Source organism: Triticum aestivum, chromosome 3B (genome assembly GCF_018294505.1).
Source record: "Triticum aestivum cultivar Chinese Spring chromosome 3B, IWGSC CS RefSeq v2.1, whole genome shotgun sequence".
Taxonomy (NCBI): domain Eukaryota; kingdom Viridiplantae; phylum Streptophyta; class Magnoliopsida; order Poales; family Poaceae; genus Triticum; species Triticum aestivum.
In genome coordinates, this window is record NC_057801.1 from 319,417,679 (window position 1) to 319,434,766 (window position 17,088).

Below are 17,088 nucleotides of genomic sequence, written 5' to 3' on the forward strand. Positions count from 1 at the left end.
TCAACCACTCATTGGACAGGATGCACCTATGATAGGTCGACACGTGGCATGGCCCAACAGTGGCCCATTTCGGTGAAAAAGGTCGGCCCAGTAAAAATTAGCAGGCTGGCCCATATAAGGCCTACTTGTGTCAGGTCCGTTTAAGCCCATGGCCCATACAAGATGTGCCAATTCGACCCGTCAACGACCCGTTAAAGATTTGACACCATTGCAGCCCATTGTCAGTTCGAGCCCGTTAACAACCCACTATATATTTGGGCTCAATATCAGTCCAAAGAATTTCGGCCTGTTAACAACCCATTCAATGCATGGGCCAATTTTCAGGATGTACATCTTTCGGCCTTTTAGCGACCCATTTAAATTCTTGGGCTAATTTCCGGCCCGGTGTGTCTTTCAGCCCGTTGACGGCCCATAAATCTGATGGGCCATTTGTAGTCGGACCTGGGTTTCACCCTTTTAGTGACCCATTTAAGTGTTGGGCCAATTTCCGGCCCGGTGTCTCTTTCAGCTTGTTGACGACCCATAAATCAGTTGGGCCATTTGTAATCGGACCTGAGTTTTGGCCTTTGAGCGACACATTTAAGTGTTGGGCCAATTCCCGGCCATGTGTGCCTTTCAGCCTGTTAACGGACCATAAATGAGTTGGGCCATTTGTAGTCGGACCTTAGTTTTGGCCTTTTAACGGCCCATGCCCTTCATGGTCCAATACCAGCCCGGTTTCTCTTTCGGCCTGCTAAAGGCCCACAACATAGTTGGGCCATTTAAAATACGACCTGACTTTTGGCCTCTTAGCGGACCACACTCTTCATGGTCCAGTACAAGCCCATTGTCTCTTTCGGCCTGCTAAAGGCCTATAGTATAGTTGGGCCATATGTAGCTCGAACTTAGTAACGGCCTGTTAATGGACCTGTGAAATCAATTGGACCCACATGTTGCCCGCTTTGATGTCGGCCTGTTAACGAGCCGTGAGGTAAGAGGGCCGACCATTAACTTTCGGCCTAGTAACGGCCCATTAACTAAATGGGCCCACTAAAGTTCGTACATGTCTTTAGGCCAAATTAGATAATTTGAGCCCATTACGATGAGCAATTATGCACAGGACCAAAACCAATCAAGCAAAGGTACGACATACAGGAAAAAACGTTGCACATCCAGCATATATTACGGGAAATTACATACACTAGGCAATCAAAGATTGATGCCAGTGCAAATAAATGAACAGAACCTAATGATCTACAATGTCACAATCTGCAACCTCAGCACACATGACGCCCATAAGCATGTGGGCAAGTTCTTACTGTTTTGCTACACTGTCTCTGAAAACATTGACCAGTTGTTGTGTCACACGAATCCGCACCTATGATTCCTCCACCATTTCCATCATTGCTTCAGCCATTAATTGGTTCACAAACATACATTTTTTCTGTTGCATTCGAGACAGAGGATACTGAACAGGTTCAGATGGCGATTTTGGCAGGCTTGTATTATTGATAGTGGAGAGTGTCTCGAACACTGCATCATAACATAAATTAGGAGGGGAACCAAACAGATTAATCATGAGTTATTGCCATATTACCTGGCCTAGATTTATTGGAAAGAAACAATGGGGTTGCCTTGCTGTTTTCAGAGTTTGTATTCTTATCTTCAGCATCCTGCACCAAATTAACACACTAGCATTGCTATCATTGGCCAAGTCAGATAATAGGAAAGCAACATTGACGCAACGAACGTTTGGGCAACTAGCCTACACCAAATTAACACAATATGGCACATATATCATCAGCCAGGTAAGGTAATACGAAAGCAACATTGACACAATGAATGAATGGGAAACCAGAGCAGCACTACAATTCAGTAATGTGCATGATATGAGATAGTACACTCATGTAGCTCAGTATGCAAAACTACCAGGCAGTTTTCCTTACAAAAATCAACATTGGCGCCTTTAACATTTTGCTAGAACTAATTTTAGATCACATAAAGGTTAGATTCACACCGATTAACAAAATACATGCTGATGTAAAATATAGTGATATACAACAGGTACTTACATCAGCATTGGAGCACAGAGAATTCCCGCAAGATATTTTCCTCGAATACGATCCCAATGGAGGAAGTCTTCTATCGTTTAACCTTATTTTCTAAAAGAGAAATGGGTAAGAAACATGTAGAAAATATGATCAGAATGCTATCAAATTTCATGATGCAACGATATGCACACGCTTCTTTGAATGGAATTGACATTCTTTTTGCTGGACTGGAGCGGACTAGTTCTTTGGCCACTGGAATCTGCTTATTATCAGTGGGAGTTGGGTTTCTCTGTGCTGGAGCAGTATCTATGAAAAATGGAGTTGGTTTATTATCTCCTGGCGTTTGGATCTTTTGCAAAGACCTGGTTTGTAACCCTTCAGATTCTAACATAGCCGTCTTCCCCTTGCATGCCTTATATAGAAGAATGGTGCTTCAATTATAAAACATGCTACAACAGAGATGGAATAGGTACTGAAGAATAGAAAGGCATGACATATTGACATGTATTCCCTCCATCCGGAAATAAATGGATGGGTCTAGGCGTATTTCAGTTCTAGATACATCCAGTTTTATCCATTTCTACGACATGTAATCCGGACGGAGGGAGTATGATGTAAGAGCTAGGGATACGACAGGACAACACAGTAAAAAAATAATGAAAACCCACTGCAGAACCAAAGTATTCAAACCCACTTTATATGAGATAGTACACTCATGCATCTCAGGATGCAAAACTACCAGGCAGTTTTCCTTACAAAAATCAACATTGTGGCCTTTAATCATACATTTTGCTACAACTAAATTTAGATCAGATAAAGGTTGGATTCACGCCGATTAACAAAATACATGCTGATGTAAAAATATAGTGATATACAACAGGTACTTACATCTGCATTGGAGCACAGAGAATTCCTGCAAGAATCTTTCCTCATAGACGATACCAGTGCAGAAATTCTTCTATCTGTTAAGCTTATTTTCTAAAAGAGAGATGGGTAAGAAACATGTAGAAAATATGATCAGCATGCTATAAAATTTCATGATGCAAGGATACGCACACGCTTCTTAGAATGGAGTTGACATATTTTTGCTGGACTGGAGCGGACTAGTTCTTTGGCCACTGGAATCTGCTTATTTTCAGTAGGAGTTGGGTTTCTGTGTGCTGGAGCAGTATCTATAAAAACTGCAGCTGGTTTATAATCTCCTGGCGTTTGGATCTTTTGCAAAGGCCTTGTTTCTAACCCTTCATATTCTAACATAGTCGTCTTCCCTTTGCATGCCTTGTATAGAAGAATGGTGCTTTAATTATAAAACATGCTACAACAGAGAGATGGAATAGTTACTGAAGAATAGAAAGGCATGACATATTGACATGTATTCCCTCCATCCAGAAAAAAATGGATGGGTCTAGGCGTATTTCAGTTCTAGATACATCCTTTTTTATCCATTTCGGCAACATGTAATCCGAACGGAGGGAGTATGGTGTAAGAGCTAGGGATACGACAGAACAACACTGTAAAAACACACTAGTTGAATGTAAAACTGTATGCAAGCGGAATACGTACATAAAAAACTAAAGCAACATACACGTGTATGATTGGGAAACTAAGATGGCATTGCAACAGAGCACTAGAACATCACTTCAATGTAAAAAAACTTGGTATGGTAGACAGATGAAGTACATACTGATGAATAACAATGCATAAGATATTCAGAAGCATGATGTCCAAATTAAGCAGATGGCATTGCGATAGGGTAGACTGACAGTACTTGAATTTGAAAACATGTTGTCATGAATGGAATAGGTACTGAAAAACAGGAAGGCATGACATATCTACATGCATGATCAGCATGCTAAGAATATGGCATTGCAACAGAGTAGATACACTCCAGGACATTATATGCATGTTGTACCCATATCACAGGCCAAGTTAGAGCAAGGACCTTGTGGGGTGAAGAGGATTCATCATCTTTCTACAAGTCTTCTGAAGAACTCCCTTTACATGTTCCATCATATTGGGTATCATTGACATCAAGTTTATTGGCCTTTACATTGCTCGGTGAGGTTCTTGTGGATATATCAGTGTGTGCCATTATATCTGACATGCATGGAAGTCAACTAGTAGTTAGATTTATGTAATGAGTGCCTGTAGGAGACGACATAAATAGTAGGACTGGGGTTAACTAGCTTCAACAGGTCTCAAAAACTAAAGGGAGAACACAGATGAAAGCTACAGAATATGTATCGTTTGTACATGAGATTAACTAGATGGCACACAAAAGTATTAAAGAACAACATAGGTAATACTAGAACTGGTATAATACTATAATCACCAGCCTGTGGCCTAGCATTGGCGACGGATGATAACTATGGAACAACGTTACCTAAAGAACAAGTATCTTAGCTGAACTATGGAACAACGTTAACTCCTGAACAAGACCCGTAAGAGATCAACATGAATATACAGTGAAACATGATAATATATTTTCCATGCTTAGATGAAAAACAAAGCCATAAATGTTGCCCACAAGTAAGATGAGGGTACAACCTATCTCGCCGCCATCCATAGGAGTGAGCATCATGTGCTGACTTGTCGATGGCCCTGCAGTTGTTGTGGCTGTCCATGCCGGGCACACGCATTCGATGCAGGGAATTGTTGAGTGGGGACTATAGCTCCCTTCTCGTGTATGCTTCCCTTGTTGAAGCAGCTGCAGTGAGTCTAAAGATGGTGTGGCTGAAGATGCAGATAATGCATAATGTTAAGAACGACATATCTCTTTGATCTAAAGAAATACACTAAGAGATCAACATCACGGTACGAGAGTGGTCACACGTTTGTTGACTGAAGACTAAATTGGGTCACATGATTTTATTTTATTTTGGTACTGTCCGATCTACACCAGATGGCTTGATGGCCGTCTTGTGCCTCCCGGCTGACACTGTTTGAAATCTTCCCCGAAGAGCCAGCGACCAACGGTAGAGCAGCCTGCCTCCGCCGTCCGTGGCCCCGGACAAAACCCCACTCCCCGTCCCACCGCACAGCCGTGGTTGTGCCGCCCCCGGGCCAATCCACAAAGACTCCCCATCATCTAGATCTGGCGGCGGCAGTACTTTCAACCCACGCAACTCTAAGATAGCCATCTAAGCGATGCTTCCACGGCGAACTTGTGGCCCCGCACCCTTACGTTAGACACCAGCCAACCGGCAGCCTAGGAGCTCTGCTGCCTCGAGGGGTGCTGCTCATTGGAAGTCGATTCGCCCAGAATAAAAATTCAGACAACTAGCGCCTAAATAAAGTGATTTGAGATGAGGGTGCGACCTATATGGCAGCATGGTAAAGTAGGCAGGTCCAGCTACCGAGTCGGTGAGGCCGGCGCGGTTGCGGTGGCGACCGGCGGCAGGGAAACAGCGATGTCACTATGGTCAAGAGCTACAGGGAAGTAGCACCTGGACTCTGGACAAATCCGAAGTATGAATGGGGAGGGGGGATTGGGAGGGGAGTGGAACCATGTCTTACGGACGCATTTGTCTGAAATGTAAGGGGAGTTAAAGTTCTACCCCTGCCTTTAGGCTTCTCAGCTTGGGTCTGTGTATCGAGGGTCGAGGATAGTAGAGTAACTTTTCTTCTCCCCAAATAGTGGGCGGGAGCGATTTCGGGCGAGGAGAGCGTGTTTTGAAATAGTGGGCGCGAGCTATTTCGGGCGAGAAGAGTGTGTTTTGCCGACCATGGTTTATGAATTATTTGGTACATGTCATTTTGGCCGAGGAGAAGGCGCGCTTGGATGAAATTATGAACCTACCCTCGATGTACAATGGGCCAATTGATGCGTGTCCCACATAGGACGGTAATTTCGCGTCTCCCATTTATTTGCTCGGGCGAATTCCATCGAGCAGAGGATGTTTAACAGTTTGTTCAAATTTTGGGAGAACAAGCATCCACGTCTACTTTACCAAGTCGATTCGAATCAAATTTTGAAATATTAGCTTGCCACTTCTTTTTTAGATGGAGAGATGATGCTCGGGAGTAATGTGTTTTTACATGCTCGTTGCTAGCGATTTACTATATGACAAATAGTTGACCCACTCAAAAACGCGAATCAAACCCAATCCAAAATTGAACACCTCGGTCGAGTAGCATGTTGTAGAGTATTATAGTACTACATGAACATGTTGAAAGTCAAATTAATGAACCTGTTTGATAAAACGCATATATCCGTTCATGTGTGGATTGCAGACAACATGTTGTCCAATTTAAATATTTGAATGTAAGTTTATATCAAAACATGGTTTATATCAGTCTTTGATGCATAAAACGCGACCTCCCCCTCTCCTGGACTCCTGCTATCCCTCTCTCTCTCTCTCTCTCTCTCTCTCTCTCTCTCTCTCTCTCTCTCTCCGATAATATTCAATTTTGTCGCACGCATACGACACACAAACCTTTTTGGTCCCTCTCCCTTTCTCTCTCTCTCTCTCTCTCTCTCTCTCTCTTTGTGTGTGTGTGGGGGGGTCTTTCTAGTTTGCATGCATATATACTCCATGTATACGTCTCTCTCGCACACTATGTATGATACTCTAGTCCAAGCTAGAGACCTTGGGTGCACTCATCGTACGCACACAAATTCCTTGGCTTGTTGCCCGTAACTCTCTCACGCACCACTCTGTCGTCTCGGAGCTCTTCCCCCTCTCTCTCAAACTCTCCATCTACCTGGGTCAAACATACACATGCATATCTCACTCGCACTCGATAGGCCCATCTAAAACTCTATCTCTCTCCCTCGTTCTCTCTCCATGTCACACACACACACACACAATCTCATGCCTAGCTAGCCAAGTATGATGGTCTCTCACTCAATTGTAGGCACACGCAGTCCCCCTATATGTATATGACTAGATAATCTTAGCCTCCATCACAAACATGTGCATGGTCTATCTCGATTTCTCTTGGGGCATCTTTCTATCGCGCACGCACCTCCCTCGATCTCCCACCCATATAGTCCTCTCATGATCTCGAGGGGATATCTCTATAACAAACACACACTCTCTCCCTCCCCATGCGTCCATGTTCTCCATGTGTCCCTCTTGACCTTTGTTCCTTGTTGGCCAGACCTCTATTGGATATGTGCTACAGGGGTGTCTCTCTCCGTTGCAAACAATCACACACTAGCTATCTTCATGTATCTCCTTGCCTCGCTTTTCTATCTCAGAGATGCATGTGTGATATGTTCGCATAAGAAATGAAAACACACACTCTCTCTCTAATTTATCGTTTGTTGTCACTTTCTCTTTCACACACATACTCTTTTTGCACACTTACTCATTCTCCTTCACACGCACTTGATCTGTCTTGACTTAGGCACTCTCCTCGGTCCATAGCATATAGATTTATTGAAAAGTCAAACATCACAAAGTTTGACCATGTACGTGGAGAAAAACAATTACATCTAGAACAACAAACATATAACATTAGATTCACCATGAGATGTAGTTTTGTATGATGAATCTTTGGTATTGTAGATATAAATACCATTTGCGTAAACCTGATCAAAGTTTCCAAAGTTTGACTTCTAAAAATTTACATGCACTACATTATCGAGCGGATGGAATATCTCTTTCCCCCTCTCAGCTATCTGACACACCACTCAGCCTTATCGGGGCTCCTCAATCTCTCTCAAACTTTATTGTTCAGTTTGGTTCGTGACCTGACCCTCATGCCTTGATGGCCAGTACTGCCTGGTGTGGACGTCAGATGTAAAATATTTCTGACTGGCCAGGCTTGTGTGGTGCTGAAGCGTTTGGTTCATGCCTGGGCCAGGCAAAGCATCAACGTCCCATCAATCAGTCCATGCAGCAATTATTTAATACAAATATCCATCCAGGCTGTTGTTGCACGGCTAGGCATGACCAGGCGTTTGAAATTGGTTGCCTAGGCCAGGCTACTTGCAGTGTTTGGAGTCCAGCCACACTAATTAAAGTGCAAGGGAATCCAGGCCAGGCGGGCTTTCTTTTTCATAGGGTAGCAACCAAACAAGCGTGCATGAGATCCAGGCACAACCCCAGGCCAGGAAAAAAGGACGCAAACCAAACTGACCTTATATCTCCCTGGTTCACACATACACATGTCTCGCTCGCGCTATACATATAGACCCATCCAACACTCTCTGCCCTTGTTCTCTCTCCATGTGACACGCACCCCCCTAAGTACCATAATCCCTCACTCCATCATAGGCGCAAGCACTCCCCCCCCTCCTAAGTATGATTATCTCTCACTAGCCATCAGGAACACACGTATTTTCACCTTCCATCCATACGTCTATCTCGTTATCTCTCGGGGCATCTTATATCGCGCGCACATCTTGTCACTCGATCTCCCACCCATGTAGTCCCATCACGATCTCCAGGGGATCTCTCTATGACAAACATACATTCTCTCCTCCCCATGTCTGCATTTTCTCCGTACGTCTCTCTCGACCTCTCTCCCTTGTTTGTCAGACCCCTCTTGGCCACGTGCTAGGGGTCTTCCTCTCTCGGTTCCAAACAACCACACTATCTCCTCACCTTGCCTCCGTTGTCGAAGATGCATGTGTGATATGTTTGCATAAGAAACACACACTTTTTCTCTACTTTTATCGTGTGTTGTCCATGTCTCTTTCACACACGCACACACACTTTTTTCACTCACTCTTTCTATTTCTCTCTCTCTCTCTCTCTCTCTCTAGTTAGGGACTCTGTCACGTCCATAAGCATATGGATGTTTTGAAAAGTCAAACCTTAGAAAAGTTTGACCAGGTATATGTGGAGAAAAACATTTACATCTGGAACGATCATTAGATTCATCACAACATGTACTTACTTCATACTATCACTTATCTTTGGTATTGTAGATATAAGTAATTTCTTTAGAAACTTGGTCAAAGTTTCAAAAGTTTGACTTTAAAAAAGTGTTGGAACTACATTATCGAACGGAGGGAGTAGCTCTTTCTCTCTCTCCTGTCTCTCACGGGCCTCCCCTCTCACTCGGACTCTCTATACTGATGGATTATACGCTCACTGTGTCAGCGTATTTCTCCGTATATTGTTTAGTTGACCGATCAACCAGTCCACATGTTGCATTGTCAGCTCGTGTTTTGTATCCTCGTGTGCAGGCCCATGTGGCAGTGGGTGACTTGTCAGGGCGGGGGATTTTAGTTTGTACGATAATGCTACATCCACCTAAAGTAACGAAAGTTCTTATGTAAACTTCCTAGTAATTCCCTCTTCGTAGGTGCAGCATTACTCCTAACATTTGTAATATCAGTTTGAAACTTGTAATATTGCCGTATCCGATTCCTATGTTTTCAAAATCCTGCGAGTTAAACAGGTCCTAAGTTGGTGATGATGTTGTGCCTCCCATCTTTCACCAATAGCCGTCGGATCTAGATCTGACGCATACAAACCAAACTTCTCCATTTTTGCAAAAAGATGCCCGCACTTGTTCCCTATTTACAAACAACTCCTCGTCTCTCACAATCAGCCTTGTCTCCTCCCCACCACATCTAGAGGGCCATGGAAAAATATGTTGTGGTGGCCGCTGCCGGCGCCGTCCACCCCCAATCTTGGTGTTCCGTGCAATTCACGGACATCTACGCACGGGAAATTATGTCGAACAAGGCTAGTTGTAAGCAGGCTAGCTCTACAGCCATGATGATAGTGACTACAGACGGTGAGGCTGACTATGGTATGCCGAGCATGGCGCCTATACTCAGGTGTCATCTCTGGCTCAGGGTCTTGTCACTTCACTGTGAGGAGCAACACGTAATAATTTGACCAACGGGTAGTACAATGCTAGTACTCCTAATACATTGGTAGTACTACTACTAGTGCTAGTAGAACCACCATCTGGATTTAGGAGTACTACCACATCCATCTGGATTTTAGTATTTGACTAGCAATATCTAGTAATGCATGTCACAAAAAATGTACTACTCCCTCTATAAATAAATACATGGTGTATTGTTTTATTCGTATCAGCGAGAGAACTTAATGTATTTTTGATAATTATTAGGATTAGATGCAATGAACTAAAGACTGCATGTCATGTTTGGTAGTCTCAAGTCATTGAAAGCATGCATGGCCCACATATCTCATTGGTTGATATGTCACGAAATAAGAAACGAGAAGGGAGTTAATGTACTGTGCCTAAGTGTTTTGGTATTAGTTGCTTTTCGTAAGGTGACTTACACAACATTTTTCTTTACATGCATTAACATTTTATTAGTTAAATCACAGGTCAAAACTTGGCGCAAAATGCAAAGGGGACCAATAAACTAGTAAACATCAAACTTCTCTCGTTTGGCCCCAACTAGAGGTCCGGTGAGATGACTATACTGCACCGGCACGGAGGGGGACACATCTTCATTGAATTATTGCAACTGCCTTTGGGTGAATGACACGTGGGCCCAATGGGTGGCTGGCCCACCTATCATACAGCCAAAGGCAGGTGCAGTAGAGGGTCAAGGAGTAGATGGCCAACGCACGTGAATTCAACATAGTCTGCACTTCTCATATAAAGGCTCCCCGCCAGTCCAATCTACTTCCTTCATCTAGGTGAGTAAGTCACTTAGGTTGTGCACCGTGACCAAGAAGGAGGGGAAAATGACAGAACTTGATGTTTATTTGCTAATTAATAGCATTGCAAGCAATGAACTTACCACTGCATGTCGTGTTTGGTAGTCTCAAGTCATTAAAAGCATGCACACCCCAAATCTCTCATTAGTTGATATGTCAAGAAACAAGAAACGAGGTAGAAGTTAATGCACTACGCCTAAGTGTTTTGGGATTATTTGGTTTTTGCAAGATGATTTACACACCTAGATGGAGGGAGTAGTACAAAATCCTACGCATCTATGCACGCTAACCAAGGCAAGAGTGATCACTCGACTCACAAGATCAGATGACTAGAAGCTAAGCTAGACCCATGGAGGCAATGAGCGCGAGCATCAGCTGGCTGTGCCAGATGGTCCACGACGCCAGCCTGCGGCCCGGCACCAAGGAACGTCTCCAGGTATTGCTTGAGGCCGTCAGGGCGAGGGGCCGCTTGGACGACAGCTTCGTTTCCTTGTTCGACGAGGTCCTCGTTGGTTTCCTCGACAAGTTCACTATCGTCAAGAAGCTCGCGGACAACTTTGACGTACGCCTCCAGCCAACACGCCCAGGCTCTGCGATGCCCGCCACCCTCAACGGCCACTATGGTGACAACCTCTTCGACACACTGGTGGCCCTGCGACTGCCTGCCGTCGCGCCGAAGAATATCCACCTCGAGGTCGCGCTCACCGTGCCGCGCCTGGCGCCGCAAGACACCATCGACATAATCACCCACGTCTACGCGCAAATTGTCCACAAGGACTACTACATGCAAGAGGAGGACGATAGGACGCTGGCCTTCTTGGATCGCAGGGAAACCTTGGACGGCATTGTTCAGAAGCACGTTGAGCTCGCCTCCAACGCCGCTGCTCCTCACACGTCGGTTGGTGACCCAGCGCACTAGGGCGTGAGGATGTCGTTGATGGATCCGTATGTATTTTTATCTTCCCGTCAAATCCATGTAGTAGTATCTGGTACTACTAGTAATTATCTTACCCTTTCACATCAACTTCATAATTTTCGTAAGTACTCCATGCATGAACGACTCTAGAACCAAACTTCTCAGTACTCTAGGGAAAATCGTTATTTCTATCTATCGGTCGCGCCATGGAGCAGAACCAAATTTTACAAGTTACAAGTTCAAAAGGAATAGCCTGATGTGTTCACGTCGCACCCCCACACGGTTGGTCTGGCACGACGCTCAAGGGGGAATGCGTGCGGTGTTGCATTTTCACTTACAAGTGGGGCCGCAGTTGAGAAAACCGACTATTGGCAAACCCCCACCCCGCCCACCGCGCGATGGCTGAGAAAACAGGAGGGAGAAAGATGGTTGTAGCACGGACTCCAAGAAAATTTGTGTCGGATGGGACTCGTGTGGGTGGCATGTGCCATTTTGCTAGACGTGAATGCTAGTTATGGCCAATGCCACCCACTATATCGAGCCTATATCGAGGTGTTGGTTACGTAGAACAAATTTCCTGGAGTCCGTGCTCAGCCCTCCTCTATCTCTCTTCTCAGCCAGCCAGCGGACGCGCAGGGCCCATCGTCTGTTTGCTCATATGCGGTCCCACATGTCAGTGAAAATGCAAGAGGACCCACTGAACCTGCACATCTTTCACCTCGATGTGCTGGTGATGAAAAACAAATCCAATAAAGATCTTCGGTGGCCGCTTTTGGAGTTACTCAAGAGTAGTAAGATTCTATTTATAGTTTAACCCAAGATGCACATCACGTGGCTTCAACTACCACTCTATTTTCTTGCATGAAATGACCTGGATGTTGGATGTCCCACGTGTCGGCAAAAGGAGGAAGAACCCGACCAAATCTTCGGTTGTGCTCTCGGATTACACTAGTTGTGCTAACTTAAAATTTTATTATGTAGAATGGATGCAAGTTTTGGTATTGGGAAGAAGAGTGCATCGATATATTTATAGAGCGCAATTTAGTAGATGTTCTAGCACTTTTAGCTAGCATAGAGGCTAGAGATGAGACTAGTGTACTTGTTGATAGAATAGAGGCTAGACATGAGATGAAGATGCAAGGAAGGAATGTCTACTTCTTTACACTCGAAGAAGAAAGAAGAACGCAAGATCAAGCCTCCGCAGATCAACAATGAATGCATCGAGAAGGCACTAATCCAACTTACAGGAGTAGTTATGGAAGTTGGATATCTTCTAAAATGTATTCTTGTGGTTCTTGTTTTCTTTGGTCTTGCTTTTCTAGTCAAAATTATCGTTGGAGTTCGTGCAAAACAGAGGCCCGTTTGGGGTCGTGCGTTGGAGTTGGCCTTACAAGTGGGACCGCAGTTGAGGAAACCAACTATAGGCAAACCCCCACCTCGCCCGTCGTGCGATGGCTGAGTTAGAGAAACGACGAGGTTGAAGAGATTTCTCTAGCACGGACTCCAAGAAATATGGTGTCAGATGGAAGTCGTGCTGGTGGCATGTGCTGTACTCCTGGACGTGAATGCTTGTTCTGGCCCATGCCACCCTACTACTCCTACTACTTATATATTAGTAGTATCGAGGATTCAAGGTGCTGGTTACGTACAGCGAACACATTAACATATGGCTACAGTAAAAACACCCGCCCGACGCGCGAAGCATGTGAAGCTAGTACAAATAGTGTACTACTATTGTTGATCAGTTTTGCTAGAACTCATCTAGATGAGATAAAATTTGGTCTCATTCACCTTTTATAGTCATTGGATGTGATGCTATAAGATGCGTGTGTGCTGACGTGGGTTGTATCTGTTCTTGTTTTTAAAGTGAATGAGACCAAATTATATCTCATCTAGATGAGTTCTAGGTACTCAAATTGTTGATTGGCCTCATCCAATAACCTGTTGCAATGCATGTACAATTATGTATTCGGAAAATATATTTTTGTGTCGTCGCACCACTCACTCAGAGAAGAGACTCGAAATCCATTCATAAATTTAGTAAATTTATCACAGGCATATCATTTTATTACATACAACATGTCATCAACCCACATCGATAACGAGGATACATTATAAATACTAATGTTTTCATCACAAAACAAATAACAAGCAATGAAATGAACTTCAACTCAACCAATCCCCAGCGTTGGAAATGCTTGCTTTGAACCACAAGTGATTCTCTGGGAAGGGCCATCCATTGTCGATCTCGAGACCAACGCAGGAATGATCATCCAGGCTGAAGCGTCCTACTATATCAATACCAGGGTAGGGAACCACCAAAACGTCTGAGGTATAGATAGAGTTGCTTCTCAGAAATGGTAGTAACTTTGTGTCAACAACAGTTGGATCGCCTTTCACCATCATTGGATAGTTTTATCCAAGGAAGAGCGAGTTTTCTCCAAGACTATCAATTCTGTACCAGGGAGAAGGTGTTGGTGCTAGCACACTAGTATCCATCCCAAATACCACGCAATGGGTGTTGGAATAGGTCCAGAGAGTGCGACCATGGGAGACAACACCTGCTTCCGTAGTAGTAACATCAGCAGTAGGCTATATACAGACAAGAAGGGGTGATCCATCGGAATAAGTTGCCAGGCGCCAGTGAGTATATGGGCGCTGCTCGTCCTCATGCTCGTGATCATCACCATCGTCATCTCCCCCTTGGTTATAAGTTTTTTCAAATATAGGTGGTGGAATGTTCGCAGGACCTTGGAAACACAAGAAGAAGGTTAATTAGTAAAGGGAAACTTGCTAACCCGCATGCATGTGGATGAAACAATTATAATTATGGTGGAAGACAAACGTACCGAAACTAGGAGGATCCCATGCAAAAACAGTGCCATGAGTGGTGGAAGCAAACACAAGATCCTCGTATTGAATCACAGTACTCATCCGTGTACAGAAAGTTTTTGAGCAATATCCATCCAGTCGAACCATGAAGGACGACAACAAGCTTGTCGAAGATAGCAACAACTACATAGTTCCTGTAATTCCAAGAGCGGTTGGGAACTCGGCAAATTGCTATCTTCCATAGAAGATACTCACCATGATCGTATTTGAAGTTGCGTTGAATACCGGTGTGCTCAACCTCTGGGCAGTCTGCTGAGATTTTTGGAAGTGGAACCCGGTGGCGAGTGTGCACATTCACAAGTTCCCACTCGCAGTTGTACCCAATATAAACAACCCAATCTCCATTTGTGCCTTCCCAAGCCTTGCCCTCAAGCGATGGCATATTAACATCATACGTATCATTATCAAGCAGCATCAACTTGCAGAAGGCGAGGCCTCCGTCCTCCCCGCGCCAGTCATCAGGGTCACGGCAAAGAAGATAGGGGAGATCAAACCGCTCCTTGACCCTTGGGTTCCTTGTAATGATGTTGTTAGTTGAGTCGAGAATGGTCTTGAACGAACCTTCCTTGCTAGCCAAGGTAATGACGTCGCACCGATCAATGAGTTCCTCCACCACGTCATCTTTCAGATCGGGGCAAGAATAATGGGGTCGTTTTCGGACTGTTCCCTCTATGGAGAAGACGATCGAACAATGGCAGAAGGAAGGGTGAAGGCAAATGGAGGAGGGAGGAGGAGCGTGCGACAGCAGTTCCAAATCGAGAGAGAAAGGCGAAGAGTCGGTGGACGGTTGCCAGTTTGCCACGGTACATGAAGAGGCGCCCCGGTCTACACGTCCGTTTGGAAATACTAGTAGAAAAGGACTCGCCATCGTCTCACTGATATGTTGGAACGGGACCACATGTCAACGAAACATGGTGTGTAATTTATCATGCAAAATGCGATCTGGCCGCGTTGGTCCGAGGTGCCGCATTAGTTATCGACCTTTATTTTTTTAATGGCATGCCGTTCAGTTTTGAAGCACGACTAACTTGTATGCAGAGAAAATATAAACTACTCTACCACTACTCCACCTCTAGTACTAGTAGTATAAAAAAGATATATAGGCTGGAGCTTCAGCACTTTATTGCTAAGGGCTGCCAACTTGCTTGTCACACTATCACCCTCTCTCTCCCTCCTCCCCGGTGGTCACAGATCTGCCGGGGAAGAAAAGGACGTGCAACGTTGACGCACTCGTCGTCGGCGAGCGAGGTCACGCACTAACGACAAGGCCGTCCTCTCAGACCTAGCACCCGCGCGGGATGGCCTCCGTTCCCAAGCTCGCTACCATAGTGTGTGCGGAGGACGACGACCACGAGAGAAGCCACTTCCCGCCGACCCTCAGGTATGCTACCTCTTTTCGAACCATACCCTTGTTCTATTGCCCCATCTGCCATGTCGCTGCATGTGGATCTTTTTCCACTTGACCATCTTCCCAATTTGCTATCCTCTGCTATGCTGGTCACGCAGACGAAAACCTTAATTTGAACTATTAAAGGAAACCCTACTTCATGCAGACTAATCCATGTGTGGGTTGAATAAGGAATGGAAGGGATACTGTATTGTCCAAGAGAGTAGGCATCGAAACCGCATCTAGGTTGAAAAGGGGAAAATCAGTAGCTAAGGAACGAGTCTCGTGCCTCTTGGTTGAAGAAGGGTAGAAAAGCATGACAACGCAATAGAGAATGACCAGGTCGATTGGTTTTTTGTCCTCACATAGGAAAAAGGTTGCTAAAGAGAACAAAAATTGGATGTAATCCACATATGCTGCTTGGATATTTGTTGCTTTAGGCAAGCATACCTCCCTCACCACTCTGCGTCTGTGGAGGTACAATGTACTGGTGCACCCACTGTCCGAATGGGCCTCCGATGCTTTTATTGCCACTTCTTTGCTATTAGTATAAGGCCAGCAGTCAAGTCAGGCAATGCTTTTGCTAAAGTGATGCCACATTTAACTAATGCCGCACTCAGTCTAATGCCACCAATAAATTTAAGCAATGCCATGTAATGTCACTGGATTATTTCAGGGTTAGCTATTGATTGTGGATGTATTAAAGATTTTTTAGCTAAGGCATTCTAATGCTGCTGCACAACCAGTATACCAACGATGAAACTTGTTACTACCTTCAGATTTTTGCACTGTTAATGCTTATAGATTACATACCTCACTTTCATGAGATAAGTTAATTTTTTTCTATAGTGTCACCAAAATGCCAAGGCACTGTGTCATTTTATTTTGGTTAAACTGCACACAAAATTATGAAGACAAGAGGAAAGGTCAAGAGTGGGAACCTCCTCCTCCAGCTGTTCTCTTGATTCGTTTGATCAAGTTTTTACATTTGATCGATTATCAAGATCGGGATAGCAATTTTTAAGGCCCCCCCGAGTTTGAAATGATATTTACCTTGGAGGTACATGGTTTGCAATTTTTTTATACTGTCATTAGTTAATACTGCTAGTTACCTTCAGACTTTTGTATTTGGTTTAATGCTCATGCAGTTAGTATACGAATGCTGAAACTTGTTACCTTTATATTTTGTATTGTTAAGTCTTATAGAAATCTTCCAGTGCTAGAGTTTATTGAAATCTGTTCAGTAAAACCATTGTACTG